Genomic DNA, 15,957 nt, shown 5'->3' on the forward strand with positions numbered 1-15,957 from the left:
TGATTAATAAGCATTTATCATAGTTATAGCTTTCGAGATTTATAGTTTATTAACTACAGCAAACCAACAATATGTATTGTCTCTTGACGTGTCGCGTCGGTATATAAACGTTAAAGCGAGGTTCTAGAAATTTCAGATTACGATAGAAATTACGATAGTGCTTTCGTACAATTTATATTGTTAATTCTGTAAGAAGTTACAAGAAAAGTTTCTTGTGGATGACCGATAATTTATCTGCTCGGCATGGCCAGGTTGTAGTGCTCAACTCGTAATTTGAGGGTTCAGAGTTCGAATTCTTTTCACACCAAACATGCTCGCCCTAGGTCTTGGCGGTGGGTGGCGACGACTAGCTGCCTTCCTTCTAGTTTAACATTGCTAAATTAGAGACGCTTAGCGCAGGTAGCAATCGTGTAGTTTTGCGCGAAATTAAAACAAAAAAAAATGTTCACAAACTTTTTCGGTTCGTTGAGCGTAAGCCACAGGTTCGGGAACTGCCAATCATGCTAAAAGAGTTATTGCTTAGTGAACGTGCTTAGAGCCAAAGAAAAATCAAAGTTTTGATTTAGTTTTAAAATGATGCATAGTTACTGCATAAACTAACACATTAGTTTTTAATACGAGTATATTTTTTAGTTTTATATGGTTAAATGAATGAAGTATCAGAACTTTATCATGCCCTTTTTTTTTACAATAGCAAGTAAAAGATTAAAATAATGTACTTATTTAAATTTTACAATATAAAAGTACAGGCCTGGCCACAAATAAGCCATAATATTTGTAAATACGTTGAAACAAGTTTATAAGGACTATTAGAGAAAGTATAATCACCATGACCATGTTTCGAGACAGGTCTGGTAGATCATTGTGAAAGTGTTATCTTTCCATCACTGTATGTTTGTCAGCAAGATTTCTCAAAAACTGCTTAATCGAGTTGGACGTAAGATAGTGTACAATTGGACTATGACCTACCTTGAAAGTGTTTACTTTTTGGAAGGTATAGGTCAAAGGTTATAGTAAAGGCACGAAATTTTAAAAGGATCCATATGTATTAACATGAGGACCTTTCATACTATTTTTGCTATATAGCTCAGTCAGATATTATCGAAAGTTGTTGAAACTTTGTGGACACATGTAGAATGTTATTTCTCATTGTTCTGTTACAAACGTTCTGTGTTTATTAATAACGACACACATTTGAACACATCGTATTTTTTGAGAGCTGAACATGATTAACAATGCGTGACGGAGGTGAAAATCTATGCTGTCCCTCTAATTCATTTACTAATTTTTTTCAAGTGTTATCAACAACTTGTTAGAATTTAAGTAGTTAGAAAAAAAAAAGAAAAACATAAAATTATTGTTGCTGTTTCTGTACACATAAATTAAGATACTCAGGAAATGTATAGTTAGCAATATTTTAACTTAATATCACTATTAAACATTTCCTGAGTATCTTAATCGATGTGTACAAGTGCAAATTTTATTATTACAGTTTAGACTTCTTTTATAATCTGCCTAACTGCTTAAAATTTTAAAAAGTAGAAACTAGATGATAAAAAATGTATTAACAACAACAGGGCCTTGCATGGCCAGATGGTTAAGGCGTTATAATGTGATGGTCAATCTCACTATTCGTTGGTAAAAGAGTAGCTCAAGAGTTGGCGGTGGGTGATGATAACTAGTTGCCTTCCCTCTAGTCTTATACTACTAAATTAGGGACGGCTAGTACAGATAGCCCTCGAGTAGCTTTGCACGAAATTAAAAAAAAAACAATGGAGACAAAGCAGATGTGGAGAATCTAAGGTTTGTTTTTAAATTGTGTTTGGGTTAGTTTTATTTTAAACTTCTACTCAGAAACGAAATACTGATAATGTGATAACTCAGTACGAAGGCCTTGCATGGCTAGATGGTTAGGTCGCTCGACTCGCAAGCATGAAGGTCACGGGTTCGAATCTACGTTACATCAAACATGCTTGCCCTTTCAGCCGTGGGCGTCTAACAATATGATGGTCAATCCTACTATTCGTTACTAAAATAATAGCCCAAAAGTTGATGGTGATGATTAGCTGCCTTCCCTCTAAACTTACATTGCTAAATTAGTGATAGCTAGCGCAAATAGCCCTCGTGTAGTTTTTGAGCGAAAATTCAAAAACAAACTCAGCACGTTTATCTTGTGCAAGATGTGAGGGAAAGTGGTTGAAGAAACATCCTTAATACAGTTTTTTACATCTTTTTAGTTTACAAATAACGCCTTTAGAGTCACCGGGTAGCTCAGCAGTATGGCCTAGGGGCTTATTTTGCTACGTTCCGAGGTTCGATTTCTGTAGAGTGCACAGCAGCGGTAGCTCATTGTGCTTTTTTGTTTAACCGCCAGCCAACAAACAAACGGACACTCGTTTCTGTGCTAATTCCACAATTAATGAAGCAGCTTACTTTTACAAAGTAACAATTTGCTAAATATTTACACAACAGACTTGTTGATCTACCTTATGCTTCACACACATGCTAACTCACGACAGAAATAATCATTTCTTCTAGTGTATCTAGATCGTTGAGAATTTCTTTGTATTGTCATACTGTATACGACTGGTAAACTTCATTTTCCCAGCTGTGTCAGAATCTGTGTTCCAAACAACTTCGTTTTCACTACAAGGAATTCTATAAACTGCTTATCCTATTATGTTGCCATGGAAACTGTCCAAGGGAGAACAATTATTATGACATCTAAGCGGCAGGTATAAAAACAAAACACAAAGCATTTTTATAATGGCTTCCTGTCTCAGTATGGTTCAAATAAGCTCCCCCTCTACCCAAAATACAAAAAAATAGTTGCAATAGAACTGCTAGGATTTTAAAAAAAATCTCATAGTAATGCGCTAAATAATCAGACATTTTCCGTTAGATTTTGATGTAAATGTTCAATACAACTAAAATTTGTTGTAAATTAATTTTTTTAATGTACTCAAGGTTATTTGTGGGAGGATTATTTTAACGTCAATAAAAACATTGTGGATGTTTGTATTTATCTAAGTATGGATATTTATCAAAAGTACAAACAGCAAGATTGGCTGGATTATGGCTGTATTGACACAATACTATGTTTACAAAACAACGGGAAAGCAAGTTGTGAAACTGGTTTACATTTGTTGAAAGTTTCCACTTTTGAAGCAAGTGTTTACATTCCACTTCAGAAGACCGGCATGGCCAGGTGGTTAAGGCACTCGACTCGCAATCTGAAGGTCGCGAGTTCGAATCCCCGTCACATCCAAAATGCTCGCCCTTTCAGCCGTGAGGGCGTTATAATGTGACGGTTAGTCCCACTATTCGTTGGTAAAAGAGTAGCCCAAGAGTTGGCGGTGGGTGGTGATGACTAGCTGCCTTCCCTCTAGTCTTACACTGCTAAATTAGGGACGGCTAGCACAGATAACCCTTGAGTAGCTTTGTGCGAAATTCAAAAAACAAACAAACAAACAAACCTACCGATAGCTGCTTATATTTAGTTATACAAATTAGTAACACAAATACCCATTATATTTCAAATATGAATCTACAGTTCTACACGCTATAATGACACAACGCTCCCAGTGAGACAGCGTTGAGTCTACCACGCTAAAATTATTGGTTCGATTCCTCTCACGGGGCATAGCAGATAAATCCATGTGGCTTTGCTATAAAAACACACAGTAGCACAACGAACTAGATAATTACCAAAACTGGCTGGAGTAGATAAGAGATTTATCTAATTACTGGTAAAATGTGAATTTTTTGTAACAGGTTTCCTTCATTTGTTGTTAATAAATTTATTATCATAAAGTTTCTACCTTTGTTTAAATCCTTTCTTTTCCCCTGTTTGTCTTTTTTAATTTTATATTTTTTACTTATTTTAGCAAGAAAACGTGAATATTGGCTTTTGGAATATTTAATTTATTTTTCCCTGTTTATCTTTTTTATTTTATATTTTACTCATTCTAGCAAGGAAACGTTAATATTGGTTTTTGAAATTTTTAAAATTGTTTTTCTTTGAAGTCCTTTTTACTTTTTTACTTAGTAAAAGAGTTGTTTTTTAATTCACCAATTTATCCAAATATAATAAATTAGTGCTGTAGACACTTGAGAGTCGAGGTTGTGGGGTAGTTAATAGTGAAACAAAGCTAAAAAGTTAACGAACCTCACGACCAAACTTCATACATCTGAACACCAACAGTTAAGGAACCCCACGACCAACCTTCATACATCTGAACACCAATAATTCAGGAAACCACGACCAACATTCATACATCTAAACACCAACAATTAAAGAACCCTACGACCAACCTTCATACATCTGAACACCAATAATTAAGGAACCCCACGACCAACCTTCATACATATGAACACCAATAATTAAGGAACCCCACGACCAACCTTCATACATCTGAACACCAACAATTAAGGAACCCCACGACCAACCTTCATACATCTGAACACCAATAATTAAGGAACCCCACGACCAACCTTCATACATCTTGAACACCAATAATTAAAAAAACACCACGACCGACCTTCGTACATCCGAACACCTATAATTAAGGAGCCCCACGACCGACCTTCATACATCTTGAACACCAATAATTAAGGAACACCACGACCAACGTTCACTCACCTTGGACATCACAATACTGGCCATAAATTACTGCCGAAGCTGCTGACCATAGTGTACGTTTAGTGTACAGTTAACTACAGGTTCGGGCCGCCTGGATCCAGACGCACCCTACATCAGCCCCCTCCGCTCCCTTTAGTCTGAGCCTTGATTTTACAACAGGGCTCATTAGACCTGTGTTTGTGGCCCTCATTAATCCATGAAATTTCAGATTATCACCGCATTCTAATAAAATGCTGGTGCTTTATGGTAAAAGAACAATATATTCTCTTATCATAGATAGCAAAAATATTGTATTTTCTTGTATAATTAGAACACAAAAGGAGCGATTTCAACGGCCTGAAGCCTCTACTCGAATTGTATTGCTAGTTTTTGTTTAGGTGTTTTTATTTAATAGACGTGCTTATAGACATTATATCACAACGTGTTTGCCTTTTGATGAGCTTTAACAGGATTATAATATATTTGTGATTATTTAAGTATTTTTCGAGAAACTTGCAATTACTTGTGTTCTAACTAGCACATATTATTGTCCCAGCGATGCCCAGGCGGTCAGTCTGCTCGGTAGTCACCGTGAGGTTCGACTTAAATACATTGTAGAGTTCAGTCCTACTTCCAATCTGTTCTATCTTCGATCGTTGTACGTTAAAGTTTTTCAATAAAGACTGTATTTTAGTCTGTTGAGTCATCTGGGAAACATATTCCAATTATGACAAGCTAGCGTCTGAAACTTTCCGATATTAGACACTTCTGCAAGCCAGTTACTGGTACTACAAGTGACAATGCAGATGTAGATAATCCAACAACCTCAAGCAAAGGAATAGAAACTTGCCATACAGAGGAAATACCATGTTCATCAGAGGACGAGTCTGAAAATGCTTGTGCAACTATTATACATCATGAACCACCAGATAGTTGTGAAACAAGTTTGTGCAGCAATGAAAAATCTGACACTCCATAGATACAGTGTGGAAAGCCATATCATCCAGACGCACAATTAATACCACGATAGGAAGCAAAATATCAAAATATCAACTTCTAGGGCAAATGGTTTAATAAGTTCCCATGGCTGCACTTTGACAATCAGACTCAAAAAGTCATATGCTTTAATTGTGCCAAGGCGGAAAATAGAGGCCTTTTTACAGGGAAATTGGAGAGGCCAGTGGAGTATTCCTTCATATCTACCGGTTTTTGCAACTGGAAAAGGCAAAACAGAAATTCAGCGAACACCAAACAGCACAGATTCGTTATATCTTTAGAAGGTTCACTTGATGTAACGCCAGTGACTGTCCAGTTACATGATGAAAAAAGAAGCAGCAGAAAGAATGCAAAAGAAGTCTAGCCAAAGTATTCAGAAGTTTACGTTTCTTACTGCGTCAAGGTTTAGCATTACGTGGACATATTGATACAAAGGAGAACTTCCTGCAGTTAAGGAAGCTCCTGGAAGAGGAAGATCCTGAGCTGACGGCCTACTTGTCAAAGAAAACCACATTTACATCACTCCAGGCTCAGAATGAAATAACGAAGATGTTCAGCCATCAAATACTGAGGAACATAGCACACGAAGTGCAGCGAAGTAAAATCTTTGCATTAATGGTTGATGGCACTCAAGATGTTACAGGTGCCGAACAGGAAGCAATATGTGTACGATACGTAGATGAGAACCTTGACGTCCATGAGACATTTCTTGGTTTGTACAGTGTTTCCAACACAACTGGTGGAACAATATCCTCGACTATACTTGACGTAATGAATAGACTCAATTTACCACTATCAGGATTAAGAGCACTAACTTATGATGGAGCCGCTAACATGAATGGTGCGTACAGTGGATGCCTGGCAAAAATAAAAGAGAAGCAACCGTCAGCTTTGTTTTTTCACTGCAGAGCATAGAAGGCTAATTTAATAATGCAACATGCAGTTGAAGCTTGTGAATGTGTTCGAGATTCTATCCAGTGAGTACATGCGCTTGGTGTCTTGCTTCAGAGGTCAGGCAAATACAAGACAATCTTGAAAATATTGTATCGTCAGACAGCCACAACGGTCCAGTTAAATACATCCACCCACTGTGTCCAACACGCTGGTTGTGCCGCCTATTTGCAATTACATGTTCTAATGATCACTACAGTGACATTGTCGATTCTTTGTCGATTCATTAGCAAATGAAAAATCAGATGTAGCAGTGAAAGCACGAGGTCTTTGTTTGTTTTGTTTTTGAATTTCGCACAAAGCTACACGAGGGCTATTTGTAAAAGCCGTACCATATCATTCGTTGGTAAAAGAATGGCTCAAGAATTGGCGGTGGGGGGTGATGACTAGCTGCTTTCCCTCTAATCTTACACTGCTAAATTAAAGAGGGCTAGCGCAGATAGCCCTCGAGTAGCTTTGCGCGAAATTCAAAACAAAACAAACAAATGTGTCCCCAAATTTTGATGATTACAAACTTATAGGAAGACAGGCTAGATATTTAAAAGTACCACGCATTTATCCGTTATGACAAACGCGTTTATTTTCTGTGATCCTTTTACACGTACAACTCGCATGTTTAAAGTTAAAATGTTAACTAATTCTAAGCAAAATATGACTTAAAAACCTGATGTCTCACGTCAATTATCGCTGGAATAAAATCTTGGAGCTAGTAATATATGCTATACGAGTCGCTTGAAGTTGGTAGTTCATGGTTTATAGAGAACTGGGAAAAAGGTGCGTAGCTTTTAGAAGCAAAATGGAATATCTAGTGTGACATTCAGCTGTTGCCAAAATAGTTCACTTGTAGTAAAATCCACAGAGGCACTGGGTGAGAACAATGTTTGCATTCACTACAACTTTGCTATTTTGTTAGCGTCATTATGTTCGTGTCAGGGTAACACCACCATCAAGCCTCGTGATAAATGACAAAATACTCAGAGTAAGGTCAATTATTTGTGGTGTTGATTTTTCCTTATTACCTTCCATGACAGTCACAAAATACGACAGTGCTACTACTTCACTAACGAGAGGTAGAGTTTCGTCCACCCGCAGTGTCTTAGCGGCAGGAAAACTCATGAAGATATCAAAACTATACATATTCATTTAATGTCAACAATGTAATGAATAAATCATATCTTAATTAAGCTTGGCGGAATCCTATAACTTCTTTCATTTCGCTTTGCATAAAACCATCCTTGGTCACAACTTCTTATGAATCGTCAACTAATTGTAAGCCTGGAATCTGAGAGCTATCTTGGTCAACTTGCCTGTCAGCATAACTTATTGACACCTGAAGAAGGAAATTGCCCGAGTAGTTGTATCGGGCAATAGTATATATATATATTAATACATATATAGATCTGCAGTTAGCTTCTTGGCAGTCTTACCTTCAACATTTTTCTTTTATTTCTATTAACAACCACTACGTGTAAGTTCCTATACAGCTTGTCTTGTCATTTCAGTCCATTAGATTGTTTACAATTGGTAAAATTAATGAAATTAAAACGAAGTATAGTTTTGTTCATTTTCATCAATCATTGTTTCGAATTTGATTTTAACAATACCTTAATAATAGTATAATAAACACATGCACAGTTAACTTCACAATCAATCTTTTATAATGAAAGGGCTTGTCTCTCTGTGTGTGCCATAACTCCAAGAAGAAAAAAATCTAGAAACCTGAAATTTTGCATCCATACTAAGTGATCCGTGAAGGTGTGCACCTGAATATCATTACTTATCTTATCCACTTTCGAACGCACATATACCGCATAGTATACCCCATGTCCGCAGGGCAGATTTCTCAACTGGGGAATCAGTATCCTCACCCCTCCGAAAAAGTGACATCATATCTTTGTTATTAAGAATCAAAAATCGTAAACATAATTTTTTTTTACAGCAGCTAGTGGTTTTACTTTTCTAATGCATGTAACATAATACCAAATAAAATTCAAATAAGCAATAAGTTTCACGATGATTCTGATGAGCGAAAGCATTGATCATCTCTTCCATTTTGTTCTCCATCACAAAATTTATTACTTCCCGTTCAATATTTAAAATGGCGACATGAGACAGTCTTTTTTGTCAAATGGTAGAATGTAAGTAGGTTTTGATTTGAAGTAAAGCAGAAAACGATCATTCAGTAGAATAGGATGTGGTTGGACAGGTGCTGAATATTTGCGCTAATTGAGTATAAGTTGGAAGAAGTTGAGAGATACCATTTTCATAAATCTATTTTGACAAATTATATCCTGAATATAAATGAGTATTTTGTTTTTCTTGATCGAGAAGACCAACCACAATCTTTCTTTCTGAAAATAATTGATTCTCATTCAATCCATAAAAATCACAAAGTAATGAGATATCATGTGAAACATCTTCTTTTTTTGTTGCATTATGACAGAAGCAAGACCTCAAAGAATATTTTGACCATTTTCATCGAAACGAGCTTGAATTTGCTCTTTAAAGCTTAAAGAGTGAGAAAGAAGATGGTGTCTATTGCATAAGAGGTTGGACTATTAAAATTTGCAGTAGCAGATGCAAATCCAGCTTCTAAGGCACATTCTGTCGGTATTCAGCGGCGAGAAATGGTCAGTTCTCTCAAACTGATATCTTTTTTTTCCTTAATTATTTCTTTTATGTCTTTCACAAATTTGTGGCTTCGCCCCATAGCTTTGAAAAAAATTCATTTGTCTTTAGTGATTTAAGATTCTTGATTGTCGCATCAGCAGGTTTTCTCGCCAAAACGACATCCATTTTTACTCATTGAAGATAAGTTGACTAAGACGAAATTTCACTTAAAGTTTTTTTCCAAGACTAGGAGAGTGAAGATTAATTATAATCACAAATTGAAACTAAAAGGCCTTTACTTGTGGCCGAAGTGCTGGAATCGTTTGAAACAATTTTAAGATGGGCGAGAATTGTAACTTCATTACGTTTCTTCAAGGTCCCTACTGCGTCATATCTTAAGGCTCAGAGGGTTTCACATTGAGATTGAAATACAATGACTTTCTCTTCACGACCTTTTTGAATTTCCTGAAAAATTTGGCGATGCTTGGATACGCCGTCGTATCCTTGGCCCACTATCAAAGAAATATTGAGACCCTGTTGCACTAAAGTTTCTGTAATCAATTCAAAAAGGGCTCGGCCTGTCGTTGATTTTGCCATGAAGAAGCCTAAAAACGTTTCTTTAATGACACTTTCTGAAACGTAGCAAAGGAAAGAGAAAGTTGCTCGTCGCGGCTGACATCCATGGTTTCATCTGCGATGACGGAATAATTTCCACCTGGCTTTATTTCATTGGTTATTAATTTTCTCACGTTCACTGCAACCAGATTCAAAATTTCATTTGAATATCCCAACTCAGCCATTGTTTATATTGGCCAACAAGTTTTGTAAACGTTTCCTTAAACCATGGAAGATCCTTACTTTGCAAGTTCAATGTTAAAAAAAAATTCCCTTGATTTTCATCAGAAGAACCACATACATTAAGGCAATCTTCATGGCAACCCCTAATGGCAATATTTTGCTTAGCAAGAAAAACGAGTGTTTGTATTACTTTTGAAACATAACATCTGTTCAGTTGTACTTCATTTTCCCTTTTTGGCTTGAACTAGGACAGAGCTCTGACGCATTTTTGTGGCTTTTGAACAGATGTACGCTATCATTGAATTTTGATGGCTTACACTTTTAACGTGTTTTTGCTATCTTTCTGGTTTTGGCCATTAAACAAATGTGATGTCTTACAAGATTTTGGAGCAAACTTCTCAAAAGGATAACAAGTTGCAGAATCTGAATCTTGATGATAAGATATCCAAGAAATTCTTTATATCACTTAGCTTGAAATGATCGGCGAATCCAGTAGGTAATCCGAGATGAGAATTCAGAAAGTTGTGGTTGTTGTAGACCAGCAAATTCAGAACAATTGACTTTTTCTGCCAACTGCTCTTTCTGAATAGTTTAATTTTGATCATATTCTGAATTGTTACTGGACGAATCAGAATTTACTACGAGAGATTCCATCTCTTCCAAAAGAGTTTCCTCCTGAAAATATTGTGTCTCTTTTGAAACAGTGCTTTCGACTTTCGCCAAAATTAGGTCAGTCAAACAGATTTTTTGAGAGTTTGAATCACTATCTATTTTTATTGACTGTTCATTAGTTTTAATTTCCGTCGCGAGTGATGATGTAGGTGGGGCGGAACAAAAACTTTGATATCTTCTTTTGCTATTCTGATACGATTTGTGAGAACTTTGGACTTCTACCGGTCTTCAATACATCACTGTATCAGTTTTAAATACATCTGTTTCTATAGCTATTGTCCACGAGTTTTTCACATTCTAATCATTTGACATTGTAATGATCACTTGCATGTCTTTTTTATTCTGTTTATATATTTATTTTATAAATGTTAATTGGAAAAACATTATTTTATATATAATCATTATTCAACTGTAACGAAACGTAAAAAAAAAGATACAGAATTACATTGGCCATTGCATAATCTCGCTTAAGACACTGTTCAATTGTTTACTGACACGCATACGCTCGCGCTCCGACGGTAAGGAAATGAGTGAAGGAAAAAACAAAAGTCAAACCTTAATGTTGATAATCTTAGGGTCATTTTTGTCTCTCTATCCGATCCATGTTTCTTCTCTATTCCTTCCATATTATCTTTCCTTTTCCTCTCCTCCTTTTTCTTCATGCCCCCTCCAAGAGCGTGTGGTTTTCTCCGAAGTAGGGGGTTAAACGCCCCCTGACCCCCATGCCCTGCGGATACGTTATACCCTATAGCATATCAATTAGATTAAGAACTCTAATATACTGAGAAAAACCAGTGAGTTTGGTAACTTATGTCGTGTTGCTTAGCAACAAATGTATAATCTAATATTTCTGTTAGTCTATATACTGAAAGTATAAAATGAAATGTATAAACAACAAAACTTTAAAAATATTTGTTTATTTCTTAATTTACAGTCTGCGTTGATTAAAGACCTTTGTTTTTCATTAAAGATGATGGCGATATAACAAAAATACCTTATTTCAGAGACGTTTTAAGTTTACAATTGGATTAATACTTTTACTTTCATGATAAATTTTATGCACTTCTTAAAATATATCAATCTAATAACCCGCGCGAAGCGAGGTACTTTCGCTAATAGTAAAATAAACATGTATACAGTCAACTTAACAATAATTTAATAAACACGTGTACATTTAGCTTAACAATAGCATAAATAAATACAAACGCAATCAGCTTGGCAACTGAATAAGAAATGTTATCTAAAATTAGTATTTTATTATTTCTGACATATATTTTGGCATCTGTACTGTCTGAAGTTGTTGAGGTTCCCTGACGGCACGAGCCATGTGTAAAAAGATTTGTTTGTTTGTTTGTTTTGAATTTCGTGCAAAGCTACTCGAGGGCTACCTGCGCTAATGTCAAAAGCACTAATGTTTGATGACATTTAACTCTGCAACGCTGATTATCTACCTAAAGTACTGATTAGATAGAGCAACTTTTAGATTGATTCTACAGATGTACAAGCTTCAACTTAAAGTTTGAATATTTTTCATGAAAATGTAAATGTAAAGATTTTGTCATAAAATATAAGTAAATTTTAAAAGATGTGTGAGACTGTAATGTAGTGTTTGAGGTAAATTCTGAAATTGTTTCTATAATAGTAAGTAAATTTGAAACTTATTTTACTTACTATAAAGCAACCCAAGATAAATATTGAAAAGAAAAATAGATGAACAGGCAAAATTGAACTGCTGATGTATTATGAAAATGAACGGTAAAGAAATAATGTTGTCATATTATATTTCTTCCCTGTTTATCTAAATGTAGTAAAGTCATAAAGTTCCATGGAGAAAAGGCTGTCATAACTTATGATTTAAATTCTATTGTTAGATTTAAATTTATACATGACCGTTTTCCCTCTTTATATACATTAAAAGGTCCTAAACACAGAGTAAAAGGATCAGTGATGTCGAGAAAACCCACTTTTAGAGAAAAATATATATGTAAAAACGGCTCGTCAGTGAACCTGACAATGATCAAAGAAGATCGAAACGTTGTTTGTTCCTCTACGTAAAGAATTTTCTCAACCCAAACGAGCCGTTTTTACATAGAGTAAAAGGATCATATTTATTAGATAAAGTGTGAATATTGTGATAACTTTTATTGAAAAGGGGAAAGTCGGGGTTAATTATACCTGTAAAATCTATTTTACGTATCTCTGAACGCTACAAATAGATCAGGTACAAACTATCAACATAAGTCAGACTAAGAACCTGGTAGTGGTAAAGATTTAAAAAGTTGTTATTAATGAAAAACAAGAAAACAATAAAGGTGAAGTTGACCCTTTGTTACATGTGACTTTCTATTCTTGTATATATTGACGTTTTCTTTTTCACTGTAAGTGTTAAATCTACGATGTATCGGGAGTGACCTGCTGACTGTATCCGTAGAAACCATGATGAATCGGAAATGCAGTAAAATTTGTCTGAGGTAGAATCGCACGGAACTGAATAGAATTACCGGCTTAAACAGGTTTTCCGGCTTAGACAGTGAACATACATTTCCTTAATTATATATAATTTTTGAGCGGAATGTTATACTTGCTTGACTCAAGGGAAGTAAGACGTTTGTGAATAAAGTTATTATTCTGTTTATGCTATATTTATTAGAATAAGAACAAAAATAGACATTCACCACAGAATCCTTATCAAATTTATTTGAAGAAAGTGTTTTTAATGGGCTTTCTCATGTGGTTAAAAGAAAACGCCAATTCAATGGCCTTTTCTTGAAGTTCATTTTCCCCCTTCATTTTTGCATACAATTTTGAGAGCGTTAATATAACATAGCACTTGTGTGGAAGTAGGAATTTCTATTTCCTCACTATCTTTTCCATTTTGTTCATCTTCTAAAGTTTTCACACTGTTATCATCTTGCGATTCTATTATAGATTTTAAATCAATTTCATCAGTTTCTGTTAAAACATTCTTGTCAACATTCAGAGAATCATCTACATCAATCTTCTCAATCAGAGTTTGGATTTCACTAGAATCGTCATAACAAACAACTTCTCCACAGTCTCCGCCATTATTAAGAATAAATCCACAGTTTCGAAAGCACTTTATTACACAATTGATTGACTGACTTAAAATACAATTGTATCTAACATGTCAATATTCATGGTCATTTCAGATGCTCTCTTACAGTCGTCCATGTTTGCAATAATATACTGAAGCATCAATTTTCTGTATTTCAATTATATACACTGTATAATTCCATTATCTAGTGGCTGTAGAACTAATGTTGTACATGGAGGTAGAAAGACTAAATGAACATTTGAAAGTTGAACTTTTGGGTGACAAGTTGCATTGTTTAAGAAAAGTAGAATATTCTTGTTTTCTTGTTCCATTCTTTTGTTTAAAAATTCCTCGAATATAGCACTTGTCATCCACGCTTTATTATTCGCTTTCCATTCCACAGGAAGTTGATTTTTTCTTAAATTTTTGAAACAGCACGGATTTTCACTTTTACCTATTACTCATGGTTGATCTAGTTTTCCATCAGCAAATGCGACCAAAATTACGGTTAATCTTTCTGGAATAATGACAGCAGAAAAAAACAACAACAGAATATATTAAACTAATACTTACCGTAACAAAATGTACTAGAATTTATTAATATTTAAACAAATTATTAATTAAACAAGAAATTAATAATTAAAATCAAAAACAATTTTTACGCTTTAGTCAGGTTCTAATCCTACTTGTTGATAGATGAGGTAGGTGAAAGATAGTTTTCCGTCCGCGTTACTCAGGTTATGCTGTATAGAGAGCCTTTTATAAGATAAATCTTAAGATAATGCTGCAAAATCTTGATATTTCCGGCTTGTACAGGTTTCTGCCCTGTGGAATTTATGACTAAGACAGGTTTTACTGTCCTATGTTCATTGTGCTGCAGAAGCTTCGATACACTGGCGATAACGTACTTACTATACTTTACCTGATGAAGCTACGGTAAACCAAGGGTCATAATTGCTGTACTTGATGAAGCGACGGTACATTTGGTGCAAAGTTTAATTGTACCTGATAAATCTATGGTGCACTGGGAGTAATAATTACTGTATCTTACAAAGCTGTGGTATGTTGGGGTAACGTACTTATTACATCTGATGAAGCTACGGTACACAGTGTTTGTTTTTCTTATAGCAAAGCCACATCAGGCTATCTGCTGAGCCCACCGAGGGGAATCGAACTCCTGATTTTAACTCTGTAAATCCGTAGACTTACCGCTGTACTAGCGAGGGGCCACTGAGAATAACGTTGTGCTATTCATAATTTATATTTTTACACCATTTTTAAATGTACAAAATGTTTGGACAATACTAAATAAAAGAAAAATTAAATGAATTCTAAAGGAAATTTCTACAGTTCAAAGTAAACTTATAAAGGTTATTGTAATTGCTAAAAGAGGTCTATAAAATTTACAGAAAAGTCAGAAATTTATTTTTTATTCCTTATATGAAGCTTTTACTAGCCGATTTATTTGCCAAGTGCAAGTACGTAAACTAATAAGTAAATGTATCAATACTTTTATTACGTAACAACATACGTCATTGCTGGAAAACAATTGGTTTGTTTTGAATTTTGTGCAAAGCTACACGAGGGCTATCTGCGCTAGCCGTTCCTAATCTAGCAGTGTAAGACTACAGGGAAGACAGCTTGTCATCACCACCCACCGACAACTCTTGGATTACTCTTTTACCAATAAATAGTGGGACTGACCGTCACATTATAACGCTCCCACGGCTGAAAGGGCGAGAATGTTTTGTGTGACGGAGATTCGAACCATATGAAAGCTTTGCAAGAAATTGTAATTTGTTCATGTTACATATAAACCTAAAACTATATTTTAAAATAAGTACATCAACTGATAATCGGAATGTATTTTATTTTGGAAAACAAGTGTCTTTGAGTGGACCAATATAGTTACATAGTCATCGAAATAACAGGCACTGATATTGACCAACTGAAGATTTGGTGTGAATCCGATTCGATCTTCAACAGTAGATATTACAATGAAAAACCGTTGTATACTTTTTTATTTTATTTCGTGACTTGCTGCACGTTGTCAGACAAATATTATTTTAAGTTGGATAAAACGTTTATAAAGTTTGTTGTAAGTACATTTATGTAGCTTTTCGTGACCTCCATTTTCGATATTTTCTTTAAATCTGCTAATTTCTCTGTTCCAAAGAAAATTATTACATTAACGACTGTTTTTGGTCAACGTCAAAATTAAATAAACGTTGGTGATACAGCTTGTCATGCAGGA

The sequence above is a fragment of the Tachypleus tridentatus genome, chromosome 13 (genome assembly GCF_004210375.1).
Source record: "Tachypleus tridentatus isolate NWPU-2018 chromosome 13, ASM421037v1, whole genome shotgun sequence".
NCBI lineage: Eukaryota > Metazoa > Arthropoda > Merostomata > Xiphosura > Limulidae > Tachypleus > Tachypleus tridentatus.